The sequence below is a fragment of the Castor canadensis genome, chromosome 3, assembly GCF_047511655.1.
Source record: "Castor canadensis chromosome 3, mCasCan1.hap1v2, whole genome shotgun sequence".
Taxonomy (NCBI): domain Eukaryota; kingdom Metazoa; phylum Chordata; class Mammalia; order Rodentia; family Castoridae; genus Castor; species Castor canadensis.
The window spans coordinates 110,714,336-110,732,784 of NC_133388.1; positions in this window are offsets into that span (position 1 = coordinate 110,714,336).

Below are 18,449 nucleotides of genomic sequence, written 5' to 3' on the forward strand. Positions count from 1 at the left end.
TCATAACTCAATTGTTATTCCAGAATCAAGTCTATAAATATGAAGAATTTTATCTATGACAAAGAAGTTACTGAGATCAGAGGGTAATGTTTAGAATACAATATAGAAGAATTATATCTTCATTTTAAGTCTTCAGGTTAGGTGATAGATTATCAATGTTACACAATCTTTGCAAACAGTAAAGGAAACATGAAATATATCATATTGCATTAAGATTAATAATTTTCAATCTTACAAATAGTGAAGAAAGTGAAAAGATAATCCCCAAACTGAAGATATATTTGGAAATCATATAGGTGTCAAAAGACTAGTATGCTTTACATTCTGAGACATTAATAAATTATACTAAGAACCATTAGAAAAATGTGCAAAGACACATAAGCAGACATTTCACAGAAAAGAAAACACAAATGGCTCAAAATTATGTGGGGGAATTGGAGGAAGATATGACTAGTAGGTACAACTGGGAATCAAAGGTACCTATGTGTGTTAATCAGAGAACTAGGTACATTGTTGCTAATGTTATTTTTATTACTAATACTATTTTTACAAAGGAATCCAAACTCCCTTAAATGTGCTTTAAGAGTAGTCATAAATTGTACTTCCATAAGCAAAACAAAAATGTCATATAGTTATCTGTTTGGATTACTTTCAAGAGAAATTAATTTCCTTAACATACATAACAACAGTCAAATTTACTTTGGTATAAATTAGGGAAAAAAAAGTCTAATTATCCACAAGGGCCTTCAATGTTTCTTAAAAGGTTTTTTAAAAGCTCATTCCTACGAGGCACCAGTGACTCACACTTGTAATCCTAGCTTCTTTGTAGACTTAGATTGGGAGGATCACGGTTACAGGTCAGCCCAGGAAAATATTTTGTGAGACCTCCATCTCCAAAATCCCCAGAGCAAAATAAAATGAAGTATGGATCAAGAGGTAGAGCACTTGTTTTGCAAGGGTGATGCTTGAGTTTGAACCCCAGTCCCAGAAAAAAAAAACCCAAAACCAAAATAACTCATTCCTCAATAGGCTACAATCCCCATTATCTTACATTATTCAAGTATTATTGAACTTTTTCATTTAGCTTTAATTTTGTTCATATTTTATTTGTAATGTAATATAGACTTTGAAATAATTCTGTCATAAATTCTTTGAATTTTTTTCTTTCAATTTTTTTCCTTAAGTAGCATATGGAAAAATATCACCTTCCTTAAGTATATTCATTTGTATGCTATGGTTTAATTTTTATATGTAAATGTTTATTCTGGTTGAAATTTATATAGAAGACATGAGCTAAGAATTTGCCTACATTTATTTTTCAAAATATTTAGTTACATTTTCTTGATCTATTTTCATGTTAATAGAAACAATATTTCTATCATGTACTAATAATAGGAAATATTGTATAAAATTAATGTTAATCAAATTAATTCTTACACATGATCAAAAATTAAATAGTGTGGAAAATATTTCAATTTCTGAAGCAGTTCTCTATCTCTTCATGCCTTGCCTGCTTCTCATAAGTTACATCCATGATATCTCTCAAATACAGTCCTTGGTCACAGGAAGGAAATGGGAACCCATCAGAATAAATAAATCAGCTTTCAGAGGAAAATTAAATTTTGTGGCCAAATGGTAGTGAATTGTATGTTTGAAAGCACAATTCCATTTTCCTAATAAAAAATGAATTGAGAATTTCATCTTTACTTGCTAGACAACTTGAGACATTCTACTAGCCCTGACAATTCTATCATTACAAATAATAGTTCAGAACTTGTCATTTCATCCATAATTTAAATCTTGCCACTTAGAGTGGTGGAGCCCCTCCAATCTAAGACATCATTATTGACATAGGGTGGTGGCTCACCTCAGAATAGGACAACTTATCATCATAGATCACTTTATAATCCATTCCATACATTCTACTTCTCTTCACTTCAGTAGTGACACTAAATGACATCCTCATATTATATTTATTTATAGATTTAAAAGTATTGGATTAAGAGAATTTATATATGGGAAGGAGGATAGAAAGTTTATAGAGATGGATTATTTTATGTTCCCAGTCAACAAGTCTCACTTTCAATAAACATAAAATGCTAAGAGCTTGAATTTGAAAATAATTCCATATTCTATTGCTTTTGAAAGTATAGCTTTTTTTAAGCTATCAAAGGGGTCAAGAAAACACAATGGAAACAAAGAAATAGGAAGGGAAAACCAGAATACTAAAGAAATTCAGTATGCAGCTAAGAAGTTCTTCTAAGAAGAAAAAAAAGAGGACTATCTAGAATAATTATATTTTTCATAGACTATTACAAATATTCTGCCTTACAAAAGTGTATTTAATAGATAAAAAACACATTTAGCAAATTTACCAGCCCTGATTCAATTTCAGAAATGAATCAGGGGAAAAAACAAGAAATTGTTCTCTATTACAGGTGTTGAGTATTGTATTTTTAAAACTTAAGCACAGACTTGGAAAAAAAAAATCTCACCATATATCCATTAATAAATAGCCATACTTTCTCAGCATTGCACATATGTATTTGTATCAATTCCATTAATGAACAGCCAGTGCTACATTTTATGTGGGGAGCATAAAAAGACTCTCATTGATTAAGAAAACAATCTGCAAAATTTACAAAATACATGTGCAAAGTAAAAATTAAAAATCAAAAAATAAAATTTTATTAATAAGTTAGCATAGTATTATAAGAAGAATGCCTCTGAAAATTGTAGAAAAAAGTCAAAAATATCTATAATTGAAGTTATTATTACTTTTTTAATTGGGTAACTTGCTGGGATAGACACTGTTTTAAGGAACTTAGAAAAATTGTAAAAGCTCGTGATACTTGCAAGAACTTTAGAGTGAATTCAGTCATTCCCACAAAGCTCTGTCTGTTGTGTTTTTCTCACTTAAGTTTTAATGGAAAGGAATGAAGTAAGTAAAGAAATTCTTAGAAAGAGGAAGGGGAGAGGTTGAGCCACATGTATGGGGAGGATGTAAGGAGGGTGAGTTGCTGATGGTGTGAGGGAAAGTGAGCAAGATGAACCTAAAAACAGAGATGGGTTAGTAAAAAGAGGATCCTTTGAAATCCCATGTAGCAGGCCAAGGATACTTCTTATCAACTTGCTGTCTGACAATTGTCTCTTCAGTTATTTGGAAGCCTAACACAGCTGGCTTAGCTGGAATTTTTCCCTTAAAGGACATTAAAGTTAGATATATTTTATGGTCTTTAGTTCTTACATCTTCCTTTATGTTCTCTGTGCTTGGTATTTGGTAAGCTAGAGTTAGCACACCTACAGTTGCAATCAGATCCTTAGGGACAGATAAATGCAGAAGTGACATCATTATAAAGTGAAGCAGTGAGGGTTCGTACAGTTTTTCAGAACATGCAAGAGTTTTGAAGTGGAAAGGAGGAAACTGTCACACAATTAAAAATGGATTAGCAATACATACAGGTGTTTTAAATAGACCTGGAAAGCCTGCGAAGTGCCTCCCTTTGGTGTCAGAAGTGTCTGAGAGGTCTTTTTGTATATGTTCTCATCTTTCACACCTAAGCTCTACAAAGAGGGAACAGATGCAGATAAAGAGGCTGTAAAGATATTGTGTCATGTGTTAATATAAATAATGGATGCAGAGGTTTGCAGGGATTATAATTTTCAGGTTGATAAAGGATTTCAGTTAATAGAGAATTTCTTCAAGGAACCATATCTCAGAAAAATAAATGAGCCCAAAATGGAAATACAAAGATAGAAGACTATGAGCTAGGTGTAGTTGTCATTACTGTACAACAGAGCTATTATTTTTATTGAGACTGACATTGTTTTATGCTGGCTTTTTAGATTATTTTATTGTTCTCTCTATGTTTATCAAAAACCTTCTTATTCATTTTTAATTTTAATTTTTTGGTAGTACTGGGTTGGAACTCTGGTCTGATGCTTGCTAGGCAGGCAATCTACTACTTGAGCCACACTCCCAGCACTTTTTTGGTTTTTGGCACTACTTTAGATAGGTTCTTGAGGTTTTCCCCAGGTTAGCCTCAGACTGTGATCCTCCTACTGTGCCTCCAATTTAGCTGAGATGACAGGTCTTCATTACCAAGTCTGGCTTTTTGGTTGAGATGGGGTCTTGCTAACTTTTTGCATAAACCCTCTTGAAACCTTAATCCTCCTGATTTTGGTCTCCCAAGTAGCTGGGATCACTGAGTCAAAAAGCTTCTTATTTTCAGTGCATGATTGTTGGAATGTTTGAACTTCAGTGGGAATGGATATATGTCTTCAACATAGAAATGTCTACCTGCACATTTGATGGGAGAAACCTGACTCTCAGCACCACACATAAGATAAGAGGACAACAATGGAAGTTGATTTTTTCAAGGAAGAAAATGAGGTAAAATGTATATTCAAGAGACCTGACATTTGCAGCCCTTTGTGTATCATCTAGGAATGGTAAAATTATTGGCAATGAGGCTGGGGTCTCTAAGGGCAAGGAGGTTCTGTATTTTTGGTCAGAATGCTGGGAGCAATTGAAAACAACAGCCTTTGTGAAAAAACATTCATGAACTTTTGAACATGTATTTCACCGGCTTGTGAGATGATATTATCATTTCCAGTCTAACAAAGAAAAAAGGCTCCTTTCCTTTCACCTTTGGATACCAAATATCTTTAAATGTTAGTGGTACTAATCTACATGTTTAATGCAATTCCCATCAAAATACCAATGACATTCATTAAAGAGATTGAAAAATCTACAATGAAATTTATATGGAAACACAAGAGACCACGAATAGCCAAGACAATACTCAGTCAAAAGAACAATGCTGGAGGTATCACAATACCTGACTTCAAACTATATTTCAAAGCAATAACAATAAAAACAGTATGGTACTGGCACAAAAACAGACATGAAGACCAGTGGAACAGAATAGAGGACCCAGATATGAAGCCACACAACTATAACCAACTTCTCTTTCCCAAAGGTGCTAAAAATATACGATGGAGAAAAGACAGCCTCTTCAACAAAAACTGCTGGGAAAACTGGTTAGCAGTCTGCAAAAAACTGAAATTAGATCCATGTATATCACCCTATACCAAGATTAACTCAAAATGGATCAAGGATCTTAATATCAGACCACAAACTCTAAAGTTGGTACAGGAAAAAGTAGGAAATACTCCGGAGTTAGTAGGTATATGTAAGAACTTTCTCAACGAAACCCCAGCAGCACGGCAACATAGATAGCATAGATAAATGGGACCTCATAAAACTAAAAAGCTTCTGTTCATCAAAAGAGATGGTCTCTAAACTGAAGAGAACACCCACAGAGTGGGAGAAAATATTTGCCAGCTACACATCAGACAAAGGACTGATAACCAGAATATGTAGGGAACTTAAAAAACTAAATTCTCCCAAAACTAATGAACCAATAAAGAAATGGGCAAGTGAACTAAACAGAACTTTCTCAAAAGAAGAAATTCAAATGGCCAAGAAACACATGAAAAAATGCTCACCATCTCTAGCAATAAAGGAAATGCAAATTAAAACCACACTAAGATTCCACCTCACCCCTGTTAGAATAGCCATCATTAGCAACACCACCAACAATAGGTGTTGGCAAGGATGCAGGGAGGGGAAAAAGGAACCCTCATACACTGTTGGTGGGAATGTAAACTAGTACAACCACTCTGGAAAAAAATTTGGAGGCTACTTAAAAAGCTAAACATTGATCTACCATTTGATCCATCAATACCACTCTTGGGGATATACCCAAAAGACTGTGACACAGGTTACTCCAGAGGCACCTGCACACCCATGTTTATTGTGGCACTATTCAGAATAGCCAAGTTTTGGAAACAGCCCAGATGCCTCACCACTGATGAATGGATTAAGAAAATGTGGTATCTATACACAATGGAATTTTATGCAGCCATGAAGAAGAATGAAATGTTATCATTCACTGGTAAATGGATGGAATTGGAGAACATCATTCTGAGTGAGGTTAGCCTGGCCCAAAAGACCAAAAATCGTATGTTCTCCCTCATATGTGGACATTAGATCAAGGGCAAACACAACAATGGGATTGGATTGGACTTTGAGCACATGATAAAAGCAAGAGCACACAGGGAGGGGTGAGGATAGGTAAGACACCTAAAAAATTAGCTAGCATTTTTTGCCCTTAATGCAGAGAAACTAAAGCAAATACCTCAAAAGCAACTGAGGCCAATAGGAAAAGGGGACCAGGAACTAGAGAAAAGGTTAGATCAAAAAGAATTAACCTAGAAGGTAACATACATGCACAGGAAATTAATGTGAGTCAACTTCCTGTATAGCTATGCTTATCTCAACCACCAAAAACCCTTGTTCCTTCTTATTATTGCTTATACTCTCTGTACAACAAAATTAGAAATAAGGACAAAATAGTTTCTGCTGGGTATTGAGGGGGTAGGGGGGAGAGGGAGGGGGCAGAGTGGGTGGTAAGGGAGGGGGTGGGGGCAAGGGGGAGAAATGACCCAAGCATTTTATGCACATATGAATAATAAAATAAAATAAAATAAATAAAGAAATTGAAAAATCTACTGTTAAATTTATATGGAAACACAAGAGGCCACGAATAGCCAAGGCAATACTGTCAAAAGAACAATGCAGGAGGTATCACAATACCTGAGTTCCGACTATATTACAAAGGAGTAACAATAAAAACAGCATGGTACTGGCACAAAAACAGACATGAAGACCAGTGGAACAGAATAGAGGACCCAGATATGAAGTCACACAACTATAACCAACTTGTCTTTGACAAAGGTGCTAAAAATATATGATAGAGAAAAAACAGCCTCTTAAACAATGTAGAAATTGTACATTGTATTGAAAAGAAATGAAGGCAAAATAAAGACATTTTCAAATTTAAAATGCTAAGAAAATCTCCATCAGTAGACAAGTTGTAAAAAGAGTTCTATTGAACTTAATCACCCTGAAGAAAATGATGCCAAATGACTGATTTTATTTACAAAATAAATAAGAGTGCTGGAAATAGAAATATATGGGTAAATATAATTTTTTTATTTAAAAAATTTTTTTGAAAAGATAAATAATTGAATCAAAACTTGTTAACTGTATTTTGATGTTAATAAATATACTGAAGTAAAATATACTTGAAAGAGACACTGCAAAGGAAGACAGAAAAGATGAAAATACACTGATGTGTATTGAGGTACCTTTATGTGAAGTGAGCCAACATGCTGTCACATTCCCTGTGATAATTCAGATTCATGTCACAATCCTACCACAATCAGCAGTAAACAAGAAATGTCAATTGTGTAATTTACAGTACAGATCTAATGCATAATGGAGATATTAAACTAATCAAAAAATAGCAATATAATATAAAACAAGAAGAAATAAAAGCTAAATGGTACAAACAGAAAACAAATTATAAATGGTAAGCTTAAACACAACTGTATTAGTAATTACAACAGGCAAACACTCTTAAAATCTCCAATTCAAATGCAGAGATTAGCACTCTTAATTTTTAAAATTCAAGATCTGAGTATATCAAGACCTGTCAAATGTAAGGCTCTTTCAACATACTGACTCAGATAGATAAAAACTAGAAGGACAGAAAAGGCATACAGGGAAAATATTAATAAGAGAGCTCAAGTGAATACATTCATACCCATGAAAGTGAACTTCAAAACAGGGAATATCTTGAAGGTGACAGGTGACAGGCTGATAATGAAGAAAAGAAAAGCTGATTTGGAAAATGTAGCTGTCATACACAAGTGATACTTATTAAATTTCCTATCAGTATAAACATAGCAAATTAGGCAAACACTCAACACTGAAAGAAAAAAGAAATATATCCAAAAATTTAGTTTGGGATTTTAAAACTCTTCTTTCAGTAACTGATAAAACAAGTAGACAAAAAAATAAATATAGATAATTAGAGCAATATTTTAACAAAATTGAACTCATTGACATTAATAGAGCATTCAATCACAATAGACTTCAGATTCTTTTTCATGATAATGGATGGGTCATTAACATTGACTACATGTTGGGTCATAGAACAGCTGGAATTCTATCACTGAGGAGGATGAGCTTGGAGGATCACATGAATCAGAAATACAGCAAGACTCCATCTCACAAATAAATCAACCAATAAAATAAAAGTATAAACAGTCTCAATATTTAAGTATAATTTTACAGAATGTATTTTGTAGAGTTTTGTTAAATTATAAATGAGTAACTGTAACATCTTCTCACATGTTAAAAGTCAATGCATTACTAAATAAACACCTGACTTGTACACATATCTGGGTCACAGATGGAACAGCAGGGAAGACAGGAAATATTTTAAATGAAATGCAATGAAAATACAAAAAAAAATATCAGTAGCTGTAGGTATAGCTAAATAGTGCTTAGACAAAAATTTACATTTTAAAAATGTATAATAAAAAAGAAAAATCTAAAATCAATGTAATGATCTATTCTACTATTAAACAAATAACATAAGAAACATCAAATTAATCCAAAGTAAGTAGAGGAAACACCATGGCACAAGTTAAAAGTTGAAATTAATGAAAAGGAAAAGGACGAAATATAGAGAAAAATCAATAAAATAAAATGTTAATCCTTTAAAAAGATTAGTAACATTTATACAATTAGCTAAGTTGATTTTAAACTAATAAGATGTGAGTCAAATTACCTGTATCAATATTGAAAACTTGCAAAATAAGTAAATGTGATAAATAATTTTAGGTGAATGAGTTTGATAACTTAAAAATTGACAAATTCCTACAATGGAAAAATTAACTTTGAATATGTACACACATACATATACACACACCTCTTCACACACACTTCCTAAAAACAAAATGAAAATAGAAATATCCAGCCTCAGTGACCTTAATGCTGAAGTCTATCAAACACATTAAAAAGTTATTAGCAACCCAAGTATTTTCAGAATGTAGAGATGAGAATACTTCCCAAGGTGGCTTTCATACCAGCTATCACCCTCACCATGAAAACAAGATAAAAATATTACAATATTAGAAAACTATAGAACAAAATATATTTTCATAGGGAAAGAATTACTTTAAACTCTACCTTCTTAAGGTTCTTGTTTGGGCATGAGATAGATTAAAAGGAGAAACACATAATTTTGCATGAACAAGAAAACTCAGTGGGAATTGAGCTACTAATTGCTCACTATAGTAGCTTCATAAAAGAGAGGGAATTGTAGGAAAGTAAGTAAAAGATATGGGGAGATGAGAGGAACAGCTGCCTAAGTCCCTGTCCCTAGTGATCAGAATAACTTCTTCCAGGTACAAGGTGGGCATCTTCACACCTGGGAATTTTATCTCCTGCTTTAGGCAGAAGAAAGGGAGCTCTGAGCACCCTTTTGATGCTTGCTAAATATGAAGTGTTTTTAGCTGAAAAGAATTCTTATGGCAAATGATATGTTGTGGGGCAGCATATTCTGCAACTCTTCACTATCATGAAAAAAGTTCTGTGTATATACATATGCATATACATGTAATATTTGTGTATTCATAAGTTATAGTACAATGTGACCAAATGAATTTATGCCAGAAATTCAGAACTGACTTAACATTTGAAGACCATGAAATGTATTTCTCATTTTCACACATTAACAGAATTCAAGACTTTAGAAATAAGCAAAATAAAGCTAATAACATAACTGAGATTTTGAGCCCTTTCCCTCTGATATTAGGGGAAAGGCAAGGATGTTCAATCTAACCAGTTATTTTTAAAACTACATATGAAGCTCGTTCTGTGAAGTAAGTCAAGAACATTAATATAGTTGTAGAAATAGGAAAGAAAGAAGAAAAATGCTTTTATTTTTCAATGTTAGGGTTGCATCCATAGGAAATCCTGAGAAATATGAACAATGACTGCTAGAGATGCTGAGAGAATCTAATATAATCGCAAAATGAATGGGGAAGTATTGCAAATGTTAAGTCCACTATACGCTAAAAATGGGAAGCAAAATTTGAAAAGTCCACTTAAAGTATCATCAAAATAAACAGTTTTAGGGAAAAACATAAGTAAGATAAGAAAGGTCTTCACACTGAAAAACAGAAAATATATAAGAAAAGTTTAAAAAGTTAGATCACTTTTGTGAATCTTAACATTTCCTTCAAAATGTCAGTTTTTCTGTATTCATTGATAGTTAAAGAAATCTCAGAAACTCCCATTAGATGCTATTTTAGTAGAAACTGAGTGAATCCTTCAATTTACCTGGAAGAAAATGCACAATAAACAAACTATTGGGATGTGGCAGTACCTTCTTTCAGCATTCAAAGAAGATGCATCGTATTCTTCAGACCTTCTTTTTTGCTTTCTGTTGCTGTAATGAAATGCTTGAGCTAATTAACTTATAAAGAGAGAAAGCTTATTTTGACTCACAGGGTTAGAGGTTTTATTTCATGAAAGAATGGATCATTATTTTGGGACTGTGGTATGACAGCAAATCATGGCAAGAGTATGTGGTAAATCAAATCTGCTCTCCTCATGGCTTGGAATTGGAAGAGAAGAGATTGGGGTCCTACAATGCACTCAAAATGATGTAGCCAATCACCTACCCTCCTGCCACTATACCCCACTTCTTAAAGCATCCACTACCTCCAAGTTGAGCTTCAGTGAAGACCAAGGCTTCAATGCCATAAGCTTTTGTGTGGAGACATTCCAGATCCAAAATACCACAGGTGTTAATAGGTAATGATGCCTTCACAAAGGTCAGTCACTGGGGAAATGGATGAAGAGCCTCTTCTACAAATAGTGCTGGGGACATTAAATCAATAAAGGAGTGAAAACATCCACATAGCTTACTTCACACCCTAAGTCAAACTTCACTCTGAATCTGCAATATTTCAAGAAGAAAACATTGAACTTTTTATGATTTTGAAGTTTAAAAGGGAAAAAATGATTAGTTACAATATATAGTAACTGATATTCTAATATGCTGCTGATGGGCATTTAAAAGTGATACAACTTTGGGAAACACTTGAGTTTTTCTTATAGCTCAAATACTAATTTTTAGCAGTTTTGGTCTAAAAAAGTGAAAATGTAAGTCTGTAGAAATACTTACACATGCACATTTAAGCAGCTCTAGTTTTTCAGCCAACTGCTAGAAATAATGCAAGTGTTTCAACAGATGAATATGTACACACACTATGCAATAACCAAACATCAGCATCAATAAAATACTCCTCCAGAAAGTAATTAATGAATTACCAATTCTCCAAACATCTTGTATAATCACAAAACACCAAACACAAATGATGATTTCATTTTGTATGAAATTCTACAGAAGTTAAATTGTGATGTGGAGCCAAGTGTGGAGGGGTATTGACTGTAAAGAGGCATGATTGTATTTGCTGTGAGATGTATTTTTTTTAATTTTACAATTTTTAATTGACAATAATTTGTTCATATTAATGGGGAATGGTGTGATACTTCAATACTTGTACTTAATGTGTTCCATGGGTTGGTAGGATAACAGAAGACATTTATTAAACCTTACAGAACCCTAAAAATGAGTTTACTTAATTCCATGAAAATCACATCTCAGTTAGGATGATTTAAAAAATCTTAATGGAAGGAAGTGTTTTATTCATTGTTGTGTTGTCTATATGACACTGGGGAAATGACAGTTCAGTGTAATATGCAATGATTCAGGAGACACCATGTGTGCCACCCTTTCTTCTCACCCTTTGATCTGGGAGGAGAACAGCAAACTCTGACAAGCAGCCTGGACAGTGAGAAGGAAAAATACTCAAAGTAGGAATTTAAAAACTTAGCCCATTCAAACTCACAATTTCCATTAATGTGACCTGAGGTTTTAAAATTAATATTTCTCTGAAATTAAAACAAATACCAAAAACAGAGAAAAAATAAGTGAAGATAGAATGACAAGTAGTCCCTATTATGATCACATGACTGTATTCTAAGCATGGAATCTGCTTCGCTTTAAGAACCTTCTGGTTTAAGGGATATGTAAAACTGAATAATGGCAAAATTCTCTTTGAATATGATGCTTCTTCCTTTGCCTTAAAAGTCATTTATGCAGAAAAAAATAACCTCATCCACACTTATTATTATTATTACTGTTTGTAAACCACACTGTCTTTTTCATACCTACCTCACTAAAATTCCATTTTTTTTCCACATGGGAGCACATCTTATTCACCTGGAGAAAGTGAGTTACAGCAAGCCATCCATGCATTCTTGTAATTTATGTGAATTGAGCACTTACTAAGTACCCACTGTGGACTCAAAAGCATACTATTTGGCTGCACACTAATTAGAATGGCCACACATGCTGGGTGATTAGGGCACACATAGTAGATATAGTGACAGCTCCATATGTCTTAAGAGCGCTGAAGAAAGGTCACTTCATCCACGCTACATAAGGAGTGCAGCGCAAAGAAACCTGCATAGAAGTCGCAGTCATGCAATAGATAATAGAAAGGATATGTAGATGAGACACTTTAACACTGAAAAGCAAACCCTCCTCCAAATGTTCCCCACTCCTGTACAGGCAGTCTGTTAGCTCAACATTCTGAAGACTCATTGTAGTCTAGTAATGATTCTTTTCTTTAAAATAATACATTTACATTAATTCAATAAAATTCAACTCCTTCATAAAATGATTCCCTTATAGGGGATCTTAAAAATCAGGAAAAATGTGAGAATATCATGTTTACATCTCATCTTTAAATAAAAAACAAAATAAATTCCTTTAAAAAAAGGTATTGGAATCACTTCTTTTTTCACATTTTTAAAAAAGATTTGCAATGAGAAAAAAAAAAGAGCAAAAATAAAACTTATTTGAGGCCTTAAAAAAATGAAGGTCCACATTTGCTCTATCCCAGCATAGCTGGGGAACTCTCCAGTCTGAAATGAGATTAGCTGATGTGCTCTGTTTTCTCATTCTACACTGAACACCCATGGTTATTGTTAGGTTTTTTTTTTCCCTAACTTTCAAACAATTTCAAGGTGGTTACATTGTTATATGATCTAGTGTTATATACTACAGAGAAAAGAGATACATTGCTTGCATTTTCTTAGCTCTACAATCAACACAATTGTGATTCTTTTCAGAAAGCATTAGTATCCCACATTGTAAATCCATGGAATTTATCTACAAGAACAGCAAAAATAAGAGAATGTGGAGAATTCCTCCACCACAGAAGTATCTAAATATCTCTTACAATCAAAGATGTGAGGAGAAAATAGTAATATTATAATAATCAGAAGGATACCAGGGACAAACTAAATAGTTGTCAAGTAGCTTGTACCAACTCATTGTGCCTGGTTGCAGGGGCTCCCTTGCCACACTCTTTGCTCCTCCCTTCCTCTTTGGCTTTCTCATCCATCTGCATGGTGCTGGGATCACTAAGTGATGTACCTATCACTCTGAGATTCTTAAGCAGCTCAGCTCCTTGGCTCTTAGATATGGATGAGCCATGAGGTCCATTTCCCCCAGAGCTCTGTGCACCTAATGGGAGCTGAACTTAAAACCCAACACAAAGACACTAAAATGGGAGGGATTCCCAAGGACCAGAGATGATTCTTTCATATGATGTGTTTATTTTATTTTTCTCTTTTCTGAGGCAGAGTCTGCTATCTATCCCAGACTGGCCTTGAACTCTCCATCCTTCTGCCTGAGCCACTTCAGAACTGCAATTACAGGTTTGGACTACCATTCCCAATGAAATAATGTTCCTCTAATTCAGCAGTGGCCCTCTGGAAACAATGTCCTTCTATGTTATAATTGTTTCATCCATTAAAAGAAGGCTATCATACAGTAAGACATTGAATAATTTTCTTGATTTGTATGAGAATAGACTTTTTATGTAATAAATATAATGCTATAATATAATAAATACACATGTATGTATATATACCTATATATGTATTTTTATGTACATATATTTTAAAGTAAAGTCTCACTGCATTGCCTTAACTGACCTCAAACTTGCCAACCTCTTATTGTCAGACCCCCACATAGCTGGGATTATAGATGTGTACCACCATGCCCTGCAAGAATACAAGTTTTAAATTCCCCAATTCTATTGCATTAGCCTTCTCTAAATCTCCAGATCATCCCTTCTCCCTCTCTCCCTGAGTATATCAGGCTGACCTAAATTGTGCCCAATACCTAACATCCCATACTTCTGAGATAGAAACTGATTTTTAACTGAAATAAATAGCTTAGCTCATCTGTGTCATATATGTAACAAAATTGGAGGAAAATATTAAGTGGATAAGAATAAATTCTACTCTGCTATGAGGTAACCAATAACACTGAAAAGAAAATAATTTTATGAAAATAGTCATATAAATAGCTATATACTTTTTAAATGGGTATATATGGGCTAAAATAATTGAAATGTTATTTTACATGTGATATGCTTCTTATTTATTTTGTCAGTCTTTCACCTATTGGCAAAAGTTCACCTTTATTTGGAAGGATGAAGTCATATGATACCAAATGCCCTAACACAATGTGGCCATGAGACAAGATAGATGAGGCAAAGTTTTTAAAAACAGACTTTGTTTAGGAAAGGCTGTAGGAGGGAGAATGTAGTGGAAATACTATGTAATCATGTATGTAGTGGAAAAAGGAGAACTATTGAAACTATTCCAGGAATGAAGGGAAGAGAATGATAAGGGGGTGAATTCAGCTATGATATATTGTAAGAACTTTTGTAAATGTCACAATGTATACCCTAGTACAATAGTATGATCATAAAAAATAAAATAAAATCATTTTCATGCTCACAAAAATTCTTATCAAAAACAAAACTGACAATAAATAAATGTAAGTTTCAATCAATACAAATATTTAACATTATGACTTGTTCAATTTTAGCTCTATAGAAAAGAATAACTTTTTATTAACATGTGATTGTAACTTAACAATTATTATAATCACTCAATAATGATTACTATTTAAAACAGAAAATGTTGTAGGATAATGGGTGATAACAAAATTGAGAGAAAGAAATAAATGTTGTGTGAGTAATAAAGCTCAAATTGAACATGGTTATAGCCAAAGAAGGAAAGTTGAGAACTCTAAATTGAATCATAACAACTAATAGCTAATGTGCACCTCCTAAAGACTTTTCATATAGGGCTATGGTTTGGATAAGTGGCCCCTAGACCATGATGTTATTAAGAAGTATGGGCTCTTTAACATGTGGGGCCTTGTTGGAGGTATTCTGTCATTGATATTGTGCCTGTAAAGGAGATTTTAAGACTCCAGCCACCTCCTCTTCTTCTCTTTTTCTTCTGGTCACAAACAGAGGGCTTCCTCTGCTACACTGTTGCCATGATATTCTTCTTCAGCACTGGCCTTGAAGAAAGAGGCCAATCTACCATAGACTGAAACTCCAAACTGTCAGCCAAAGTAAACATTTCTCCTTAAAAAGTTGATTATCTCAGAGAGTTGTTACAGTAAAAGAAAGCTGACTAACCCATATAGAAACTCATTAAATTATCACAATAACCATGAGATAAGTGATGTTTTCTTTCTGTTATAGACATGAAGAAAACAAGGTACCTCACATCCTTCTGTCCCTTCTTCTTCCCAAGAGACTCAGATTTCTATAACATCTTATGATATATCTCTTTTGGGAAAGCCCTGGATCTTTTGTTAGTTATATAGGTGACTGCTAGAAGTGAGATCTTCTAAAACACTATCTGATCCCATAAGGTAATGGCATTTCAGGTGATACAAGCTCTGTTAGTCCTACTGAAAACTTTAGTGAGTCACAGACAAGCCTCTGAGCTTTTTAAGTAGCTTGTCACTGAAGTATATCCAGTGGCTTGACTGATACACAGCAGAAATGAATAATGACTTAAAAAAAGCTATGAAGTGTTAAAAATAGTTTATCTTTTGTAAGAAATATGGTTACTTTGACTAATAAAAAGAGTGTAATTTTGGAATGCTTTTCATATCAAAGTTAAGTTTGCTCCTACTTCACTCTACTGGTTTTCATAAGCTATATTCAAAATTTGCAGTCAAGTAACAGTGATAGGGATCCATATGGACTGTGAAACAGCGAATGAAAGAAAGATTAAACACTGGCTTAGAGTCCTAAGGTCATTATACTGTCTTTGAAGATGTTCAAGATAAGTTATAATGTTCTGAATTTTTTTTATTACACTCAACAAAGTACTTGTTTTGTTATATACCAGTTTGGCATCTTCATGCATAAAATCATACACAAATACAGATGACTAATTGGTGGAAAGGTTTGAGATTTTGAGAGAGAAGTTAGTATCTGTGAATTTGGAAGCAAGAAATACTAAGGCATTGTTCTTTCAGAAAGTGCAAATCTCCCATATAAATGAGAAAAATCTAGAATACAAGTGATTGTCAGTTGGAGACAAAACAATGTGTGTATATTATTATAAATTATTATAACATAAGAAAGCTGAAGCATGCAGATGAAGAATCCCATCATGTATGTCTAATGCAGCTATTCCAAAGAGATCAAATTATGTCTTTGCAATCTTATAACTTGTAACTATGGTTATAATTTCTACCTATGATTATAATGTATATGAAGCCAACTGTTGAGGCTAATCATAGCTCAGAGATAGATTATTCTAATGATTGTTTTAGAAGAGCTATCTTGGTTTTGTAATTTCAGTGCTTCTGGAGTTGGCAATGTGGAGATATAATTTGCAGCTATGACCACTGAAACCTTTGCCACAACACATACTGAGGAAACAGCAGCAGGAGTCCATAAGATTAAATCAAATAGGACACAGCTATGAAGAACACTCAGGAACTATGCAAAGGACAAGAAATATGTTAAATGAAGAAATCATGGAGTCTTCAACACATATATCTTTAGAGGTGGCAAAATTATAAATATATCAGTAATAGTTTGATACTTTCTATAGTATTTTTCAATCTCCTTTAATTAGCTCATCTTTGACCACTTTTCCTGACATTTTGAATTCCAATGGTGACACCATCATTTCACTTTTCCGAAAGAATGAATTCAAAGGAAAAGAAAACGAGGTTTCACTCGTATATCATGAAATGTGTATTTGACATTTTTTCTTGCTAAACTAAAGTGTATGGATAGCTAAAATGGATAAATAAGGTCTGTATTCTATTGATATGATTAAAGACAATATGCATAAACTAATTTTATTTTTATGTGTTTCTTTATTTCATAATCAGATTGTTTTATCAGTTGCTATTTTATCTTCTTCTTAATCACATTATTCTCCTTTTTCTTTTTCTTTTATTTTAACTTAGTCTTGCTTCTTCTTGCTTTGTTCCCTTCTATGTCCCTTCTTTTAGTTTATTCATTTGTTGTTGCTGGTTCTATTTTAATCAATTTTTAACTTCATAGTATAATCTACACTAATTTTGTCATTTTATTTTCTTTGGTTGTTAGTGGTTTAGCAGTTGGTTTTAACTGAATTTCTATCACTGGTTTGTTACAGTGTCATTGCTTTTATGGTTTGTTTTATTCTCTCTGAGTGCAACTGGGGATTGGGTCCTTACAATTGGGCTTCTCACTAAGAATACTGACTAAATGAAACAGGAGATATCTACTCCCAATGGATGCAAAAATTGGAACATAGAAACACAAGATATGTGAAAAAACAAGCAAATATGACTTCTCTGAAAGCTTACTGCTCTTCAATTAACTAAACTTAAAAATACTGAAATGGTTTAAATGCTGAAGAATTATGGCCTCAAAGAAGGTTCAAATAAGCAGACAAAGTGAAGGGATCAACTCAAACTCTGGATGAGAAATGTAATGACTTGTATAAGAAATTCAGCAAAGAGAAATTCTGAAAAAAATGTAAATCTACCTCAGTAAGTAAAACTCAATAAATAAAAAACACAGTGAAAACCATCATCAATAGACTGGACTGGGAAAAAAATGAAAGACTGAAAACAAGGTAAAGGAAATGTTACATATAGACAGTAATAAAAAAAAAATTGTGACCACATCCAAGACCTCTGTGATGTCTAAACCAGTGAATCTATTGTGTCCAACAGGAAACAGAGATTCAGACTAAAGGCATAGATAGCTTATTCAAAGAAATTATAGCATAAAACTTTCCATGCCTAGGGAATAAATGGACATCCAAGTATATGAGGCATTTAGAACCCTAAATACGTGTGATCAAAAAGGAACTTCTCAATGTCACATTGTGCTAAACTGCCCAGAATACAGAAGAAAGAATGATTACTGAAAGATTCATGACAGAAGTACCTAGTTACTTACAAAGGCAAATCTATCAGAATAACAGCAGGCCTCTCAGCAAAAACTAAAGGAAAAGAAAGCAGATATTGATGTATTTCAATCCCTGAAACAAAGTAAGTGTTAAACAAGACCCAAATACCCAGAAAAGATATCCTTTAAAATCAAAGGAAGAATAAAGA